This window comes from Dasypus novemcinctus, chromosome 19 (assembly GCF_030445035.2).
Source record: "Dasypus novemcinctus isolate mDasNov1 chromosome 19, mDasNov1.1.hap2, whole genome shotgun sequence".
Classification (NCBI taxonomy): Eukaryota; Metazoa; Chordata; class Mammalia; order Cingulata; family Dasypodidae; genus Dasypus; species Dasypus novemcinctus.
In genome coordinates, this window is record NC_080691.1 from 13753137 (window position 1) to 13771518 (window position 18382).

The following is an 18382-nucleotide window of genomic DNA, read 5'->3' on the forward strand; positions in this document are numbered from 1 at the left end:
AAATATTTATTAAATGGCTCTCTTTTTTTTCAGGACCTGCATGGAAGAGGTGGTAGAGAAGGCACATTTATTCAAACTGAGGGCTAACGAGCCCAGGTTTCATCACTCAGATCGGAGTGGGGATGCCTTAGGGAAGGACAATTTAAGTTCGCTCTGCAAGGTTTTCTCCCAAGCTTACGCATACATCCCAAGCATCCTGAACTTGTATTTAAAACTCTCTGCTCTGGAGTTATAGGACTCACCTTTATCTGTTTGTAGTTGGAGATGAAACCTTCGGGAGGTTGTTTTTACCCCAGAGAGAACAGGGATTCACTCTGAAGTATGCTGCCACCAGGTGGCAGTCAATTCCTTAATCACAGAGCTTGAATGACCAGACATCCTCAGCACTGTTATTCCTGTTTTTATTAAAGGTAACACTAGTACCAGAAATAGTTTATCAGTAATATCAATAAGACTAGTATACTGAGGTTTACCTTGTCACAAATATTTTATGCACATGATTTCAGTTCATCTTTGCAACAATTTTATGAAGTGTTATTCTTCCAGTTTTTAAGCACGAAACGGGAGTTGCAGAGACTGGCCTCACTTACCCGAAGCCACACACCTCTTAAGTCTTGGAGCCAAGTCTTGAAATTGACTCTAAATTCTGTCCTCCTGTTCCTCCACATGAAGAGTTTGCAGGCCTTTTCTATTTCCAAACCTTTAATTAGAATATTCAAGTGCCTGAATTTGCTAGCATTAAACAGCATGTCGAAGGTTATATCGAGAGAAACCTTTGTCGAAAAAATACACCTTGCAGAGTTTGGTACCTTCCTCACTAATTGTGCCTTTGTTGTTGTTCTTCTGTTATGAACTGAACAAGAGAAAATACTCTCCACCCGTCTCTCTTACCTTCTGGTTGGGGTTTTCCGAGCCCCTTCCCTTCCCTCTTATCTGCACATACGCGGCCCACGTGCACCCTGAGCCATCGTTCACGTCTCGGTCCCCAGAGGCCTGGCGGGGGGTCTTGCTTTTGTTTTGTCTGGCTCAAATGCACATTTCCGTGTTGACCGAAGAATTGCCAGGATGCCAAGCAGAGCGACGCGTCACCCGTCCTGCGCCCTTCTCACAGCTCTTTCCCCTTTGGAGGAGGCTGAAAGCAAAAGAGAAGAGGACTCAAGTGTCGCTGCACTGAGGGTTCTCGATTTCCCGTGCAGAAGGTGGCGTTTCCCCCGCTGCCTGAGAGGACGGAGGGCCTTTCTCCTCCCCGTCAGCGCATAAGGACTCACTCCTGGTTACTGACTGGCAGTTAGCTGGGACATCAGCGCGTCAGGGCTCGCTCCTGGTCACTGACTGGCAGTTAGCTGGGACATCCCGGCAGAGCCTTCAGTCCCCGCAGCTGCTGGGAACTGGTCATGTAAACAGGCAGCTGGAGGGTTTACTGGCAGGAAAGGGCTGGGGAACTCCTGCTTAACGCCCTCCAGGCAGAAAGCGTCAAAGGGCCTTTTATAAAATACTATTAAAGCCATTTAATTTAAAGTAATTTAAACTTCCGGACAATTATCCACTTATTTATCTCACCTCCCCTGGAGTCTGTTCCTCACTTTAGTGGCTCAGACTTGAAAGACAGTGAGCGCCCCAATCACTAGACACGGGATCCTCCTTGGGGTGATCTTCGCTTCCTGCCTAAGGCATGAACTCAGTTCTTGATGGTCATCCTCGGAATTTTCCTCCTTCCCTCTTCCTTCTTATTTTCTTCATTTCCTCCCTTCCTTCTTTCCATCTCCCTTCCGATATGCTTTGCTCTTTCTTCTTTGCTTTATTTAAGCAACCAATAATTAGGGAACTCTTCAGAGCAAGACCGAGTTCCTGGCTTCAGAGCCTCCTGCTTCCTCTTCTATTTCCCCTTTCAGTTGTACAAATAATTTCTTTCAAGTTCATATTTTGCCTACTTGAAAGTAAAGGATGGAAGATATTTTTTTTTACTTGTCAAAAATCTTCTTTTAAAATCTCTCAGTAGCTAGAAAATAAATACCACTTGGTATGAATAAAACTAATCACTTCTTACAAAAGAGCTGCGTCCAGTTTGCTGAATCAGTTCTAAATTCTAAAATCCTACTGCCTTTATATAGGAAGATATATTTTTAATTGCAAAGTTGCCTTTCCTTTTTCCCGATTTCTTCCTTGACCTACTCACACTAGTTGCTTAATAGCTAAGTAAGGGAGATTTTATCCACAAATTCATCTCTTCCTTCTGTGTTCTCTATCTCACTAATGATTATTCTCTTTTGAAATCGATTCAGGGGGAAATTTAGAATTGCATGGTTGCATCTAAGACCCCAGTTGTCTTCCTTTAAAATAAATTAGAAACAGAGTTATTGGGTATTATTCTATGCCACGTACTATTCTATGGAAGATGGGGACTTGGAGACAAACAGGACCCAGTCCAGTCCTTAGCAATGACCCTCCTAGAGAGGGAGAAATAGCTACGTGGGGATGAGGTGACAAGGTGGTGAGGAGAGTGCCGTGTGCTCAGGTTGTGAAACACAGAGGAAGGGCGCGCCCTCAGCCGGGAAGGGCAGGCGAGTGACTCAGGAAGGTGTCTGAGCAGAGGTGGCGACTAAACCGAACCTTCAGAGACGGCTGGAAACTATCCAAGCATAGTGCTAGAAGAGCCCAGGATGGCTTTGCTATCGAGGCAGTGTACTGTGCCTTCAGATTATAAAAAATAGCAAAATAGTAATACCTGAAATTGCTGGAGCTGGCTGGAGTTAGTCTAGACCTGCCATTTCGATGGTCACTCTAAAAAGGTCCCACCCGTTTATGGTCATGCTCCACTTAGCCTCTGCCTCGTGCGTACTTGCCATGGGGAAGGTGATTCTAGACTGAACTTGCCTTTGTCTATGGCAGTATCAGAGCGCGGCTCCCCTGTGGCAGTGTGTTTCCATTGCGATGGCAGCACCCCGCACTGCTGTTTGATGTCCTAGGGAACTCCCTGTGGCTGGCCTCTGCTCGTACTGCCCAGAGCCCTGACCCTGACACGACTGTAACTTTGCACCTCCCTCTGGCTTGGTGCCCACCCGCCACGTTCACCCCTCCATGTTACTAAGGAAGGGCTCTGTGTCCAGCTCCGCCCACTTACCCGCTAGCACCCGATGGTTTAAATCCCGGGGTTCCTGCAGTTCAGGGAGGCGGACGTGCGATCGTCCACCCCCGGTCTCCCCCGTGAGTGAGTTCTCCTTCCTTCTAGCCTGGCAGGGCGCCTGTTGCTCTGCCGCGCCGAGCGAATGAGCCCAGCCCAGGACCGCCCGGGCCCTCTTCACAGGTGAGGGCGCTGGGGTGGGGGGGACTCCAGGGAGAAGGACAGAACGAGCAGGAAAGGGACCACGTAGGGAGGGCACGATCACGGCAGAACGGCTACCGCAGAAACTACGGCGAGCCTGCGCCCAGGTCAGCTTCCTGGTCTCAGACTGTCCCTGGGTTAGCCAGGGCGTCACCTCCAGGGGACACTGGGGAGGGTACACAGGACCTTCCCGTCTTCTTTTTGCAACTTCTTATATGTCTATAATCATTTCAAAATTAAAAGTATGAGAAAATGTGTAATGTGCTCTGGCAGTCATTAGCATACGGCCAATAGTCAAAATCAGAAGAGCAAATGACATCCCTAGGGAAAAGCAGGTAAAATGTGGAGAAAAATGGGCAGAGAAATGAAAAAGACCAAAAGCAAAAGCCATGCAGAAAACCATCGTGTGAGGGTGGGCGTGGGAAGTGGTGCCAGGGAGGAACCTTCGCGGTATCAGGAAGAGGCGAGCAGGCGCCTGAGGGAAGCCGTGCAGCAGCCACGCGGCATTCTATATCGAAATATCGACACCAGCCTGTGGCCTTAGGAGTCACATACTTGTCCCAGATCGGTCTCTAAGAGTGGCACGAGAATAGCGGTGCCTGCCATGCCCGCAGACACCACGGGACTCCCTGGAGAGGGACGAAGGCTGGAGGAGAATCGGGATGGGTTTGGAACCAGGATGTTTACAAATATATAAGGACAAAGAAACCAACTTCAGTGAAAGCTTCATTCCAGTTATAAACCCCCCAAAACACCGTCTCTCGCTCTATCCCATGGTAGAGTCGCTGGGTCAGGGACTTGGCAGGGCCTCTGGGGCCTCGGCGGGGAGGTGAGTCACGGCAGGGCCACCTGCCTCCTGTGTCCAGCGGTGGGCACTGGCCGTGGCCAGGACCCTCTTCTTGGGGCATCGGACTGCTCACGGGTCGGCTCAGGGCTCCAGTGGGCAGGGCAGAAGCGGCACCTTCTTGGCTGGCTGAACCTCAGAAATCCAAAGTGCCACTTCCTCTGCATCGTGTTGGTCACGAGCAAGTCCCCAGGGCCAGCCGACACGCAGGTGGAGGGAGGGTGGCGCCACGCTCGATGGGGGGACGTGCTTTAAACCTGCCGGCTTCTGCCACCCAGGGGTAGGAAGTTGGGCAGCAACAAAATAGCAAGCGTGACCTGGTGAGCAAGCTGAGTCCTTCAAGGGCAATGGCTGGTAACGCTGTTCACTGTGCTGATGCCACAGGGAGAACATGGACAAGGTTTAGGGATTTTAGTAAGTTGTGGGTTTTTATGTGTGGGTGTTTCGTGTCTTCTCTTAATTGTATGGCTATTTTATAAACTCTTCTCAAAGTCAACATGAGAAATAAGGATGAAATGGATTAATCCCATTGGGTGGAAGCTTTATACCAAGTTGGCCTGTAAAGTCCAGTGAGGGCGCTCACCGGGCCCGGCCTGCCCGGGGTTTTCCTGGCTTACCACTGGACGCCCCCGTCCTGGGAGCCCCCCTCCGCGGTCCTAGGCTCACGGGCGGGGCTGGCCACCCAGGGAAGTCATCCATTTGATGATAACTAGATGTTTGTGTATTCTATTATTTAAACTTCATTAGCACTTGAAAAGAAGAAGTAAATTTGAGTAATTGCCATTTAAAATGTTTAAGAAAATTTATTGTCATTACTGAGGATTGTTTCAGAGCTTGGGAAAATCTGCTTTCAAAGCTTCACCCTTTAAATATAGAAGTGTAACTAAATATACCAGGCAGAAATGGTGGCAAGCCCTTCTCTTTATGCATTTGAATCTCTGGTTGGACATTAGAGAATAATAAATAAAAGTAAAATAAAAGCACAATGGGGTGGTCAGAACAGTTAGGAGAACGGGGGGGCCGGCTCAGCGGAAGCCCCGCCTCGGGCAGGAGGTGGCCAATGGCGTCGACGTAGGACTGAAACGGGCCCTCTCGTGCCAACAAGGACACTGTGTGACCTTCGGGGGAGGTGGGAGGACGGCAGCTTCGAGAGAAGCGAGAGCAGCCAGGTGGATGCGTCCTCCGTACCAGGGGAGGGCGGCCCTGCTGGCAGGAATTCCACGGGGAGGATTCGCAGTGGGATGGAGCGCGTGGGTCAGTCCAGCCCAGCCCGGGCGCGGCACGTGGACAGATGGAGTGAGATCACGTGCACTCAGGCTGGGGCAGGTGGGCTCCAGCAGACCCCCAAGGGAGGGCGCGGCCTGGAGGGCTCCGCCCACGTGGAGATGCAGGAGAGAGGCTGGGCAGCTGCGCGGTGGTAACCCTCACCAGAACCTACCTGTTGTGGCCCCAAATACCTGTCCTCAGGTGACCTCAGTGAGCTGAGGAGCCGGTGCCCGCGTGATGGGGTGGTGGCTGCCCCTCAATCTGCTGGAGACAATAGAATTATTTCCTTGGTGGTTCTAAAACCCAGAAAGGCTTAAGAATTAGAAAAATTAGTGATGATGAAGTAAATCATCCCTTTTACAATATTTTTGGGTTAAGCTTAAGGATTATTGGGAGATATTTTGAATGTAAAATGTTTTTAATATTTAATATAATTTGTCACGTTAGGTAAGAGAGGAGGAGGGATATCGGCTTCAACAGGAAATTTAGAAATTGATTTTAGACGTGTGGTTTAAATTGAAAGACAAAAGGATTTAAGAGTAAAACTTTGGGAAAGTTTAAGAGAACTTGCAAGCTGTCTGCAAGTTTATTAACTTTACTAGGGCTGTGTAAGTACCTGAGAGATGTTTATTTGTTAATTAGGCATATAAATTGCTTAAAGAGAGGCTAAATATATTAAATTTATGAAAGTATTTTGAACTCTGTAAAGGACTTTAATTCACTAACTCATTAAAACTTTTAACATTATTATACAATACCACATTCATAAACTAAATATTAAAATTCTTCAGTTGAATTTGAGGACTTTAGTAAAAATGTTGTTTTTGCATTGTTAAAAACACTGAATATAATAGAAAGAATAAGAAGAAAACAGAGAGCTGCAGATGGCCTTTTCTAGCGGGGCAGGCAGGGCATCAGAAACTTGAAAACGGGGCCTCTCGGACGTTAGGGCGGGAAGACGAGCCCGCAGGAAGCCCTTAGTGGACCCTGGCGGGAGCGAGGAGGGGGCGCAGGCGAGGGCAGCCGCAGAGCTCCCGCAGTCGCCCCGAGTGCAAACCCGGGGAGCAGGGCCAGAGCCGGAGCGGTACCATTTACGAAACTTGAAAACCCGGACACCCACGAATCATGGCTGCGCTCTGCTCGGAGCTGACGCTGCAAGACCCCCGGGGAGGACCCCGGGAAGGGGACCTCTGCTGCAGAGGGGGCGGGGGCACAGCCCCGGGGCTCCCAGAGCTCCCTGCTGCCCTGACGCTGGGTGGGCAATAATCTGGAGCAGCAAAACCCTGGGAGGCCCGGGTTTGCTTGTTTTTAAAGGTTAAAGAAACACACAGAGACGGCGCGCCCTTCCAGCTGAGTCTTTTCCCCTTAGGCTCAGCTGACCTCCTGCAGATGGACAAATACTTGGTGTCTGCAGTTGCACAGAATCACCACACTCCAGAGAAAATTTCCTTTCTGGGTGGCTGTGCCTCTGACCCTCTCCTTTCTTGGACCTGTCCTAGGGTCAGCCCCCGGACGACCCCGAGCAGTGGCGCTGATTCCGAGAGCAGTGACGGGGGTCTCTGCTTCAGAGGTGCGCCTTCAGAGTAGACGTAATTTCCTATTTTTAAGATGTTACTGCTGTGCCCCAGAGGTGTAAAGCTGGAGTAGAGACTCCAGCTCTTCCCTCACTTGAGTAGTTTATCACTTGATGCTCGGTCCTTCCTTTTTTTCCCTCCAAACCGCTAAGAAGTGCTGGCGCTTGATAAGGCCGAGGCCTGCAGGAGTGTCTCTCATTTTGATGTCCTGACAGCTCCAGCTTCTCTCGAGGGTGAGACGCCAGGCAGGAACGGATAAGAACTTTCCTCTAACACGCGGGGCCTGAAGGAAGACACTAGGAGGATGAGGGCAACCTACCCTCCTCACCAGTTAAGGCCCTCAGTCTGGGGTGAGCAGGGCGGGCGTCTGTGTCAAGCCCCAGTCGCTTGCCCTGAGCTCGCGGCTGGAACGCACTCCCCAGCCTCCCCGCGGCGTGGCCGGCCCTGGCCTCGGCTCTGCACCTGTGGGAGATGTGGCGGAGCTGGCCCTCAACCCTGTGGGCTCGTTCCCTGCATCTGGGTGCTGCAGGACGCGCCTCCTGCCATGGAGAGACGGGTGCCCAGGCCTGGCAGGGGCAGGGGCCTCCGTCCTCGGTGGGCTCGGAAGTGGAGAGGCCCCTGGGATGGGGGCTTGCTAGGCGGTCCACACACCCGGCTCCCAGGGCCAGGGCAAGGTCCTGGAGAGTCACCACTAAGCCCCAAGAGCCCAGCAGGGGGGCGCAGCCGGGCCTCAGCGTCCCGCACGTCGGGGCAGCGCCGGGCTAAGGTCCGCGGTCGGCAGCAACGCTTCGACCTGCGCTGGGCCGCTGTGCAGACGCACCCCACCAGAAAGATGCCGCTGAGCAGGCAAGTGTGGGGGTGAGGGGGCGGGGCCAGGGGGATCCCCTGTGTTTTTATGTAACATTTATGTAATCTGAAGCCTCTTTTAAAATAAAAATGAAAAAAACAAAAACCCCGCGCTGAGCTCCCTCCTGCTCGCTAGGGACTTCTGGTTCCCAGAGAGAAACACGCTGGGCTCGTCCAGGCTCCAGGGGAGGCGCCGCTCAAGCCCAGTCCAGACCCGCCCGGGGAGGCTGGCTGCGGTGGCTCTTCCTGCCGACTCCGAATCCCCAGCCTGCCTCATGAGACCCGGCCCTGAGGATGAGGGGCTCCGCAGGGCTGCGAGGGACCTCTGGACAGGATCCGCACAGACAAGCTGCCAGGAGCTGGTGTCCAGCTGCGACACCCTCCCGGCGACAAGCAGGCGGGGGCGTGCTCGGCTGCCCCGCTGGACGCCGGCACCCAGGGGCTGGCCCGTGGACTTGGTGTTTCCAGCCGTGGCCCCGCTTCCTCTTCGACAGCTGGAGGCTGTGGGGCACGGTTCGCCACCAGGCCCCGTGTCCACCCGCTCCCGCCCTGTTTTCACCTCGGTAAGAGGAGGAGTCGATTGGGACCCACCTCCTGCCACAGGCGAGGATGCGCTTAGAACCTGCTATCGGCTCCTGGTTGAGGGGCCTGGGAAGAGGCCGTGGTGAGCAAGCTCAACGAGCAGCAGCCGAGGAGAGTGGGGCGGGGGTGGGGGGTGCCCGTGCACCGGGTGTAACCCCCGCTCTGCTCCTTATCGCCACAAACCGCAGGCACGGGGTCTGCTAGCAGACATCACCCTGCTGAGAGCGCGGCTCCTTGTTGGAAGATGATTGATTGATTGATTCCCCCCTTGCAGCTTGTTTGTTGCTGTCCGCTCCCTGTGTCCATTCGCTGGGCGTTTTTTCATGTCTGCTAGTCTCCCTGTGTTGCGTCACCTTGCTGCATCAGCTCTCCGCGGCGCAGGGCCGTCAGCTCTCTGTGGCTCATGGGCCAGCTCGCCTGCACAAGGAGGCCCCAGGACGTGAACTTGGGACCTCCCCTCTGGTATATGGGGGCCCAGCTGATTGAGCCGCAGCTGCTTCCCTAGGCTGGTTCTCTTTATGTCACCGTGTCCCGGGAACTGTACAAAGTGCTTCGACGTGCAGAACCATCGAGAGTCTCCACACCCCTGGGAGCTACACGCTGGTGTCCCCAGGCCGCAGCAAGGAACTCGAGCTCCCCGAGACCCTGGCTGACCAGTGAAGGTGGCAGAATCTGAACTCGGAAGCCGCACTCCCCGCCAGGAAGGGGCCAGGCTGCCTCTGCAGGCGACGAGGGCATCGGCTGATTTAGAAGCTGTTTTCGAGGCTCCCCCGTCGTTGCCTTGCGGCTGTCAGGAGCCCCTTCCTTTAAATCTAGGTGGTCCTCCCTGCGTCGTGCAACTCCTGAGTGCGAGTCCTCCGCGCGTGCTCTTTATAAACAGAGAAGCAGGTCTCCACCTTCGCAGGGTGCCTTTGAGAATCCTGGGACCGGGTCACCGTCGTACAGGCAGGTTATCAGAGGGGACAGAAGCCCTCGAGTGAGGCCAGCAGAGGCGCCACAAGGCTCAGAAGAGGGCACGAGAGCCCGCGGGGCAGGGCGGGGCGTGGGCCAGGGGCTGGCGATGCAGCTTCCCGCTCGCTCAGCCTTCCCAGGTCCTCAGCGCACTCACTCCTCACAGGAGCCCCTTCAAGGGGAGCTTGGTCGCCCACACTTCACGAAAGAGGCGACGTCAGCCCAGGACAGAGAGGCCTGTGCCCAGGCCACAAGGGAAGCCGGTGGAAGGGGATGTTCGCCAGGGCCCGCGCCCTCCGCCGGTGTGAACACCGCCCCTCCAGGCCCTGGGGTCGCAACCAATTCGAGCCTCACGACGCTCTTGTGGGCAGGCCCAAGTGTCCATTTCATTCTTGAGCTGAGGAAATGGGGACTTTTGAGATTTTCAGGCGCCGTGCCTTTCGTCTGAACTTAGCCTCGATAGTTCTGATCACAGTGCCACGATCACACCTGCCTTTTACTGAACCCGCGCCACGTGGCCAGGCCCTTCAGAAAGCGCCTTTGAGCTCCGGTCGTGTCACAGCCTCACGGCGACTCCCACGGGGATTCTCTACTCTCTCCAGCGCGCTCATGCGGGAACTGGGCACCGGGAGCTTGGGAAACCACCCTGGGTGCGTGAGTGGCAGCAACGGAATGTGGAACCAGGATGGGCTCTGGGGTTGTGCTCACGCCTGCTATTTTACACGGCTCTCCGCGCCCACTCTCTCTTACACACACAGCCTGTGACTGTAGTCAGTAAACTGGAAGGTTCCCAAGCACAGAGGCCTGGGGCCCCCCGTCCACTGTGGACCATGAGTCACAGGGCTTCAAGCTGCTGGTGAAACGGCTCGACATCGTTCCGGAGCAGCTGGAGACCTGAGCCATCAGCAGTGACGGTGCTGTGACACTTGCCCTTACTGAAACAAGGATTTATGGTTTCTTGGTTTATTGAAATGAGGCTCCTGTCCCACATGTGTCCCGGACTGGAATCTCAGCAGGGAGGTGGCACAGGCCCCTGTGACCTCCTGCCCCTGGCGCTGGATTGGGGTTGCTCAAGCAGGAGCCCAAACGCCAAGCAAGTCAGGACCCCCAGCCCCGCCATCCTCCCTGGCTCCCTCGAGCCCCGCCTCTGCTGCCATTTGGGAACAAACCCCCAGATACCAGTGCACCTGCCTGCCTGACACTGAGCTTCAGCTGTGCAGGGGCTAATCGGTGAGAATTCACACCCCCGACGGGAGCTTCAGCTGTGCAGGGGCTAATCGGTGAGAATTCACACCCCCGACGGGAGCTTCAGCTGTGCAGGGGCTAATCGGTGAGAATTCACACCCCCGACGGGAGCATTCCCAGGCTTAGAGCCTTCTTTCCAGGTAGTAACAAGTCTGATTAAAATATTTAAACCTCAACTGCTGTTAATACGCCTCCAAAATCAGTTCTTTATTAAAAAGAGCAACTTGTTCATGGATGGAATCTATGTAAAGCAGATTTTTCATTAAACATGCATGTGTGGCTTTGCTTGTGTTGTCATTAAGAGTTACTGTTATTGAGAACTGCAATTTTAGAAACACACCACGAGAATAACGATCTCCCTGGACTGGTTTCTGTGATTTTGCAGGGAGCCCCATGGCCTCCCAAAGCATCATTGCACCTGCTTGTCCTCGTGGGCCACATATGCAGAGGTGATAGCTGCTGTCCTGTCAGAGCCTACAAGCCACCAGATGAGGTTGTGTGGTCAGTGGTTGATAAAGGGGCGTCTTGTGACATAGGGCCTCCCATAGCCACCTTCACAAACCTCCCCTCCTCACTTCCAGGGGCTTGAGCCTGGCACAGATCAGGTTCATGGTGGGGTGGGGGCCGAGGGTGGGATGGGGGCCTGGCAGGTGCAGGGTGCTGGGCTGACCCTGTCTCCTGCAGGTCGTCCCAGCTCGTGACCTGCCCTTTGCACCCTCGCCACTGTCTCCTTGTTCGGCAGGCACCTGGGGTGACCTCATCCAGGTAGGTGCTCCCTCCAGCTGCATGTGCCTGGATGTGGCTGCAGCTCTTCCAGCATGGAAATCATGCAACACTACGCCCATGCCTGGAGCAGGGGGGCTGTGAAATGCTCACGCTATATATACATATGCACATAAATTATTATAATCCCTATTACTCTGCTTCACTTGATGGACAGAACAATGATTACAAGGTAAATGGAATGTAATTGCTTAAAAACATAAAGGAAGTTGTGAGCAGTTCTGTAAATAAAGTTTCAGAGCCAAGGGTGCTGCAGTAAGTGAACTAAATATTTCTTTTTGAAATAAACATTTTCTCAGCTAAAAACTGAGAGCAAATAACGGATTTAAAAGGGCCAACCCATTGAATACCCCTGGCATCAAACCAGGCGCCTAATTGTATTCAGCCCATTAAACAAATGTAGTATCAAGGGCGTCTTAGCAAATGCAATTTGGGACAAAAACAAAGCCTGCCTTTGGGTCCCCCAGGACTTAATGGAATTCAGGCACCACTGGTTTTTTATAAATGAGAGATTAGTTTAACTTTTTAGTTTGGCTCAAAATGTAAGGTGACAGCAAATGGGTTAATTTGACAGATGTAGAGGGGGAAATTGTATTAGCTGAACCCAAGTGATGCAAAGCAGAGCAGTTATTGAAGAGATGGCTACAATGCCAGGCGGAAGGGCTCCAAGGAGCGTTGATCTGCTGGAGGATGGCTACGCTCGGGGCAGCTCCTTCCCCTGCTGAGGCCCCCAGCCGGGCCTGGGGCTGCAGCTATCTTGGACCTTTAGTTGAGGCTGAGGATTTAGGAGCTTCCAGGGCCCCAGGCAGGAAGGGCCAGCAAGACCATTCCAGGAGCTTCCTTCCTCCGGGGTCTCCAACTCCCTACCCGGAGGGACCTGGTGGAGCACAGGTCAAGGTGGAGAGCTCAGACTCCATCCTGCCCAGGCCCAGGAGTGCAGGTCCAGCGGGGATATGGCCTGGTGGGGCCGGTTCTCCTAAGTTCAACTGGATGGACAACCTTAGAATTTTATAGGAAATCACCTGTTTTTTAGATTTCAGCCACCAACTCAAAACAATTAAAATTAATAAACAGAGTTGGGAACTTCCAGGAAGATGGAGGATTAGAGAGACACAGGACTCACTTCTCTCCCCCAAAATAGCTAGAGGAGAGGCAGAAATGGCCTGGAAGAGTGTCATAGGGTTTAGGGCACCAGGGGAAGGCTGGACACCACCTGTTAGAGAGAGGGACAAAGGCAAGGAATCTCGATGGGAAAACTGTGAGTAAAAGCTGCAGCTGCAGCTGCAGGCGCCCTTCCCCCACCTTCAGAGCAGACAGCTCGGAATTCTCCGGCCTCTGGCTGGTGGCCATGGGCAGAGGGGGCCGCAGGGCCCACCCCCCCAGGAAAAGGGGAGAGAGAGACACAGCCTAAGCTGACTCCACTTTACGACCTGCAGATTTGGCCTGCTGTGTGCCCTTCCAGGCCAGGAAGGGCTGTGCCCTGGGAGCCAGCTCAGGACTAAAGAGAAACCACCCTCTCACCCTCCCTACTGACAGGTCTGGTTGTTGAGGACACAGTGGGGAGTAGAATTATTTCCTATGGCAAAGGATGGAGAACAGCCCCTGAGAAAGTTTAATTTGCGAGGCTCTGAACAGCCTTAGGCAGGATCTCTGACACTGATGTCCTCAGGGTTGCAGTGAATACACTCCCACCCGGGTGTGACCCGAGAGGGCTGCTGAGAGCTCCATCTGATGGCAGATTAAGGTAATGCATACGAGGAAATTAAAAGTAAATAAATAAGAGGTTTTTTGGTCTTTTTAAGTCTCTTTCTCCAAGTCCCTCAGAGGCAGGTCTTCAACACATTACTGGGTCTATAATCTAAATTAGAACAACTAAACCGGGACAACACTAAGGAGCTAGAACAAGTTGAGCCAAGAATCAAAGAATGGCAGTAATACACAGTCTCCTGCCACTAAATCCCTAAGCAAGAAAGAAATTGAGAATCAGAGTAAACACATCAGCATAATCAGGTGCCCAGGAATCAGCAAAGAATTACAAGGAATATGAAGAAAATGAAAGATATGGCCCTAGGAAAGACAAAGCCCCAAATAAGACAGGATTTCAGACAACTAATCAACACGGTTCATACAACTTTCCTGAATCAAATCAATGAGTTGAAAGACAACAAGGCTAAACAGTTAAAGGACATCAATAGGACACTGGATGAGCACACACACACACACAACATAATTTAAAAACTTGAATAAAAATTACAGAGTTTTGGCTACGAATCAATAAAGTTCATTTTTTTATAAAAATACAGAGTTTATGGGAATGAAAGACACAATAGATGAGATCAAAACTGCGTTAGAACTTTGCACAGTGGCAGTATTGTAGCCTCTGAGGTTTATCCAAGGTGTGATTATTGCTAAATGAAAAATTTTCCTATGTAAAAAAAAATTAAATTAAAAAAAACATTAGAGACATACAACAGCAGACTAGAAATGACAGAAGAAAGAGTAAGTAATGCAAAGACAGAACAGCTGAAATTGAAGGGAGACAAGAAGGAAGAAAAAAAAGAATGGAAAAAAAATGAGCAGGCCTCAGGAATCTGAATGATAACATGAAGCACAACAACATATGGGCCATAGGAGTTCTGGAAGGAGAAGAAAAAAGGAGCAGAAAGAGTATTTGAGGAAAGAATGGCTGAAAATTTCCCAACTCTCATGAAAGAAATGAATTTTCACATCCAAGAATTTTCACACCCAATCAGAATAAACCCAAATAGACCTACGAAACACACAAACTGCTCAGAATGTCAAATGCCAAAAATAAAGAGAAAATTCTGGGAGGAGTAAGGGAGAAGCAAATCATCACATACAAGGGACAACCGGTAAGACTTAGTGTGGATTTCTTATTAGAAACCATGGAGGCAAGAAAATACTGGTATGATACAATAGGGATACTGAAAGAGAAAAATTGCCAGCCAAGAATTCTATACCCAGCAAAATTGTCCTTCAAATATGATGGTGGGTTTAAAAGCACTAGCAGAAATAACACTGAATGTGAATGCATTAAACTCTCCAATCAAATATATAGACTGACAGAATAGGATAAAAAAACACGAGCCATGCATATGCTTTCTACAAGAGACCCACTTAAGATTCAGGGATACAAATCAGTTGAAAGTGAAAGGTTGGAAAAAATATTCCAATGCAAACACTAACCAAAAAAGAGCAGGCGTAGCTATACTAACACCATAAAAAACATACTTTAAAGGCAAAAAGGTTATAAGAGAAGAGAGAACCTGAAAAATATGACAAGTGAGCTAGACCTAACAGGCATGTACAGAATGTTGCATCCCAGATCTGTGGGTTATACACTCTTCTCAAGTGCTCATGGATCTTTCTCCAGGATAGACCACATGTTGGGTCACAAAGCAGGTCTCAGTAAATATATTTATTTATTTATTTATTTATTTATTTATTTATTTATTTATATTTCCCTCCCCTTTCCCCCCCCCCACCCCACACCACCCCCAGTTGTCTGCTCTCTGTGTCCATTTGCTGTGTGTTCTTCTGTGACCGCTTCTATCCTTATCAGTGGCACTGGGAATCTGTTTCTCTTTGTTGTGTCATCTTGTTGTGTCAGCTCTCCGTGTGTGCAGCATCATTCCTGGGCAGGCTGCACTTTCTTTCGTGCTGGGCGGCTCTCCTTACGGGGCACACTCCTTGTATGTGGGGCTCCCCTATGAGGGGACACCCCTGCGTGGCATGGCACTCCTTGCGCCATCAGCACTGTGCATGGGCCAGCTCCACACGGGTCAAGGAGGTCCAGGGTTTGAACCGCAGCCCTCCCATGTGGTAGGCGGATGCCTTATCCATTGGGCCAAGTCCGCTTCCCTCTCAGTAAATAGAAAAATACTGAAATTATACAAAGCACCTTTTCAGATCATAATGGAATAAAGCTAGAACTCAATAATAAGAGGAAATTCACGAATGTGTGGAGGCTAAACAGCATACTCGTACACAATCAGTGGGTCAAGGAAGAAATTGTAAGAGAAATTAGTAAATATCTTGAGACAAATGAAAATGAGAACACAACTTATGAAATCTTAGGGGATATAGCAAAGACAGTGTTGAGGGGGGATTTATAGCCCTAAATGCTTATATTAAAAAGAAGAAAGAGCTAAAATCAGAGACATAACTGAACACCTGAAGGAACTAGAAAAAGAACAGTGATCCAATCCCAAAACTACAAGAAGGAAAGAAATAATAAAGATTAGAGCAGAAATAAATGAAATTGAGAACAACAACAACAAAAAAGAGTAAACCAACAAAACCAAAAGCTGGTTCTTTGAGAAGAACAGTACAATTGACAAACTCTTAGCTAGAAAAAAAGAGAGCTGATGCAAATAAATACAATCAGAAATGAAAGAGGGATGCTTTAGAACTGGCCACACAGAAATAAAAAGGATCATAAGAGGATATTATGAGGAACTGTATGCCAACAAATTAGGCTATCTAGATGAAATGGACAAATTCCTGGAAATGCACAAACAACCTACACTGGCTCTACAAGAAATATAAGAACTTGGCAAACCAATCACATTGAAAGAGATTGAATCAGTCATGAAAAATCTCCCAAAACAGAAAAGTCCAGGAACTGATGGCTTTACAGGTAAATTCTACTTAGCATTTTGAGAATTACACCAATCTTGTTTAAACTCTTTCAAAAAATTGAAGAGGGAAAATTACCAGTACATTTTATGAAGCTGTCATCACCCTTATATCAAAGCCAGTTAAAGATACAAGAGAAGAAAACTACATACCAATCGCAAATGAACATAGATACAAAAATTCTCAACAAAATAATTGCAAATCAAATCCAACAGCATATTAAAAGAATTATGCATCACGACCAAGTGAGATTTATTCCTGGTATGCAAGGGTGGTTCAAAACAAGAAAATCAATTAATGTAATATACCATATTAGCAAATTGAAGGAGAAAAAAACTACATGGTTACTCAATCCTTGCAGAAAAGGCATTCAACAAAATCCAGCATCCTTTCTTAATAAAAACACTTTGAAAAATAGGAATAGAAGGGAAGTTCCTTATTATGATAAAATGAAAAACCCACCAACATCATGCTCAATGGAAAAAGGTTAAAAGCTTTCCCTCTAAGATTGGGAACAAGAGAAAGATGCCCACTGTCACCACTGTTGTTCTATGTACTAGAAGTTCTAGTTAGAGCAATTATACAGGAAAAAATAAAAGGTATCTAAATAGGAAAAGAGGAAAGTAAAACTCTCACAATTTGCAGATGACATGTTCCTCTTTTTAGAAAATTCTGAAATGTTTACAACAAAGCTAATAGATGAGTTCAGCAAAGTGACAGGATATAAGATCACCATGCAAAAATCAGTAATGTTTCTGTACACTAGTACTTAACAATCTGAGGAGGAAATCAAGAAAAAAATAAATAAATGCTAAAAGAAATAAAAGAAAACCTAAACTAATGGAAAGACATTCCATGTTCATGGATTGGAAAACTAAATTTTGTGAAGATGTCAATCCTACCCACACTGATTTATTGATTCAATGCAATACCAATCAAAATTCCAACAGACTACATTGCAGAACTAGAAAAGGGAATTACCAAATTTATTTGGAAGGGAAAGGGCAACCAGATAGCAGAAAGCATCCTATAGAGGAAGAGTGCTGTGAGAGACTTCTTACTGCCTAACCTTGAGACATACTGCAAAACTACAGTGTTCAAAACAGCATGGTACTGGCATCAAGATGGACACATTGATCAGTGGGAAAAAAGTGAGAGTACACCTCTATGGCCAACTGGTTTGTGATAAACCTATCAAGTCCACATTACCGGGACAATTTCAGTTTCTTCAACAAATGGTGCTGGGATAATTGGATATCCATAACCAAAAGAATGAAAAAGAACCTCTATCTCACTTCCTAGACAAGAATCAACTCAAAATGGATCAAAGATATAAATATAAAATCCAGGACCATAAAACTACTGTGTGGTAGATAGTGGTTTCTTAAACCTTATACTGAAAGCACATGCAATGAAAGAAAAAATGGATCAATGGAAACTCCTCAAACTTAAACACTTTTGTGCTTTAAAGGACTTTGTTAAGAAGGTGTTGTAGTAGTTTGATATGGTTATGAATTCCAAAAATAGATACTGGATTATGTTTGTAAACTGATCTGTACCTGGCCCTGACTGAAATGGATAGGAGACAAATCCAACTAAAATACAAGGTCCTTTGACCTCAGTGAAATTTCTAAGTGTCCAGTGGTATGAGGCATGTAGAGAAGTCCCTTCTAAAGTGAAGGATGAGCTATTGCATCTGGCTCCTCCTATGACCAAAAAAAGAGGTACAACACTTAGTTGGTCTCTTTGGATTTTGGAGATAACACAGTCCTCATTTGGTTGTGCCACTGTGGCCTATTTACCAGGTGACCAGAAAAGCTGCTAGTTTTGATTGGGGACCAGAACAAGAAGAGGCTCTGCATCAGGTCCAGGCTGCTGTGCAAGCTGCACTACCACTTGGGCCATATGATCCAGCAGACACAATGGTGCTGGAAGTTTCAGTGACAAACAGAGATGCTGTCTGGAACCTTTGGCAGACCCCGGTAGGAGAAACACAATGCAGACCCTTAGGATTTTGGAACAAAGCCCTGCCATCCTCTGCTGATAACTACTCCCCTTTTGAGAAACAGCTTTTGATCTGCTACTGGGCTTAACCATGGGCCATCAAGTCACCATGAGACCTGAGTTGCCTGTCATGAGCTGGGTATTGTCTGACCCACCAAACCATAAAGTTGGGCATGCACAGCAGCACTCCATAATAAAGCAGAAGTGATATATATGAGATAGGGCTCAGGCGGGTCCTAAAGGCACAGTAAGTTACATGAGGAAGCAGCCCAAAATTCCATGGTCACCCACCACCCCTGCCATGTT

General features: G+C 49.1%; 1 pseudogene; it reads left to right on the forward strand.

The window, feature by feature from the left end:
• The first annotated feature begins 13764 nt into the window (after positions 1–13764).
• Positions 13765–13844, forward strand: LOC131274707 (U4 spliceosomal RNA; annotated as a pseudogene).
• Positions 13845–18382: the final 4538 nt, after the last annotated feature.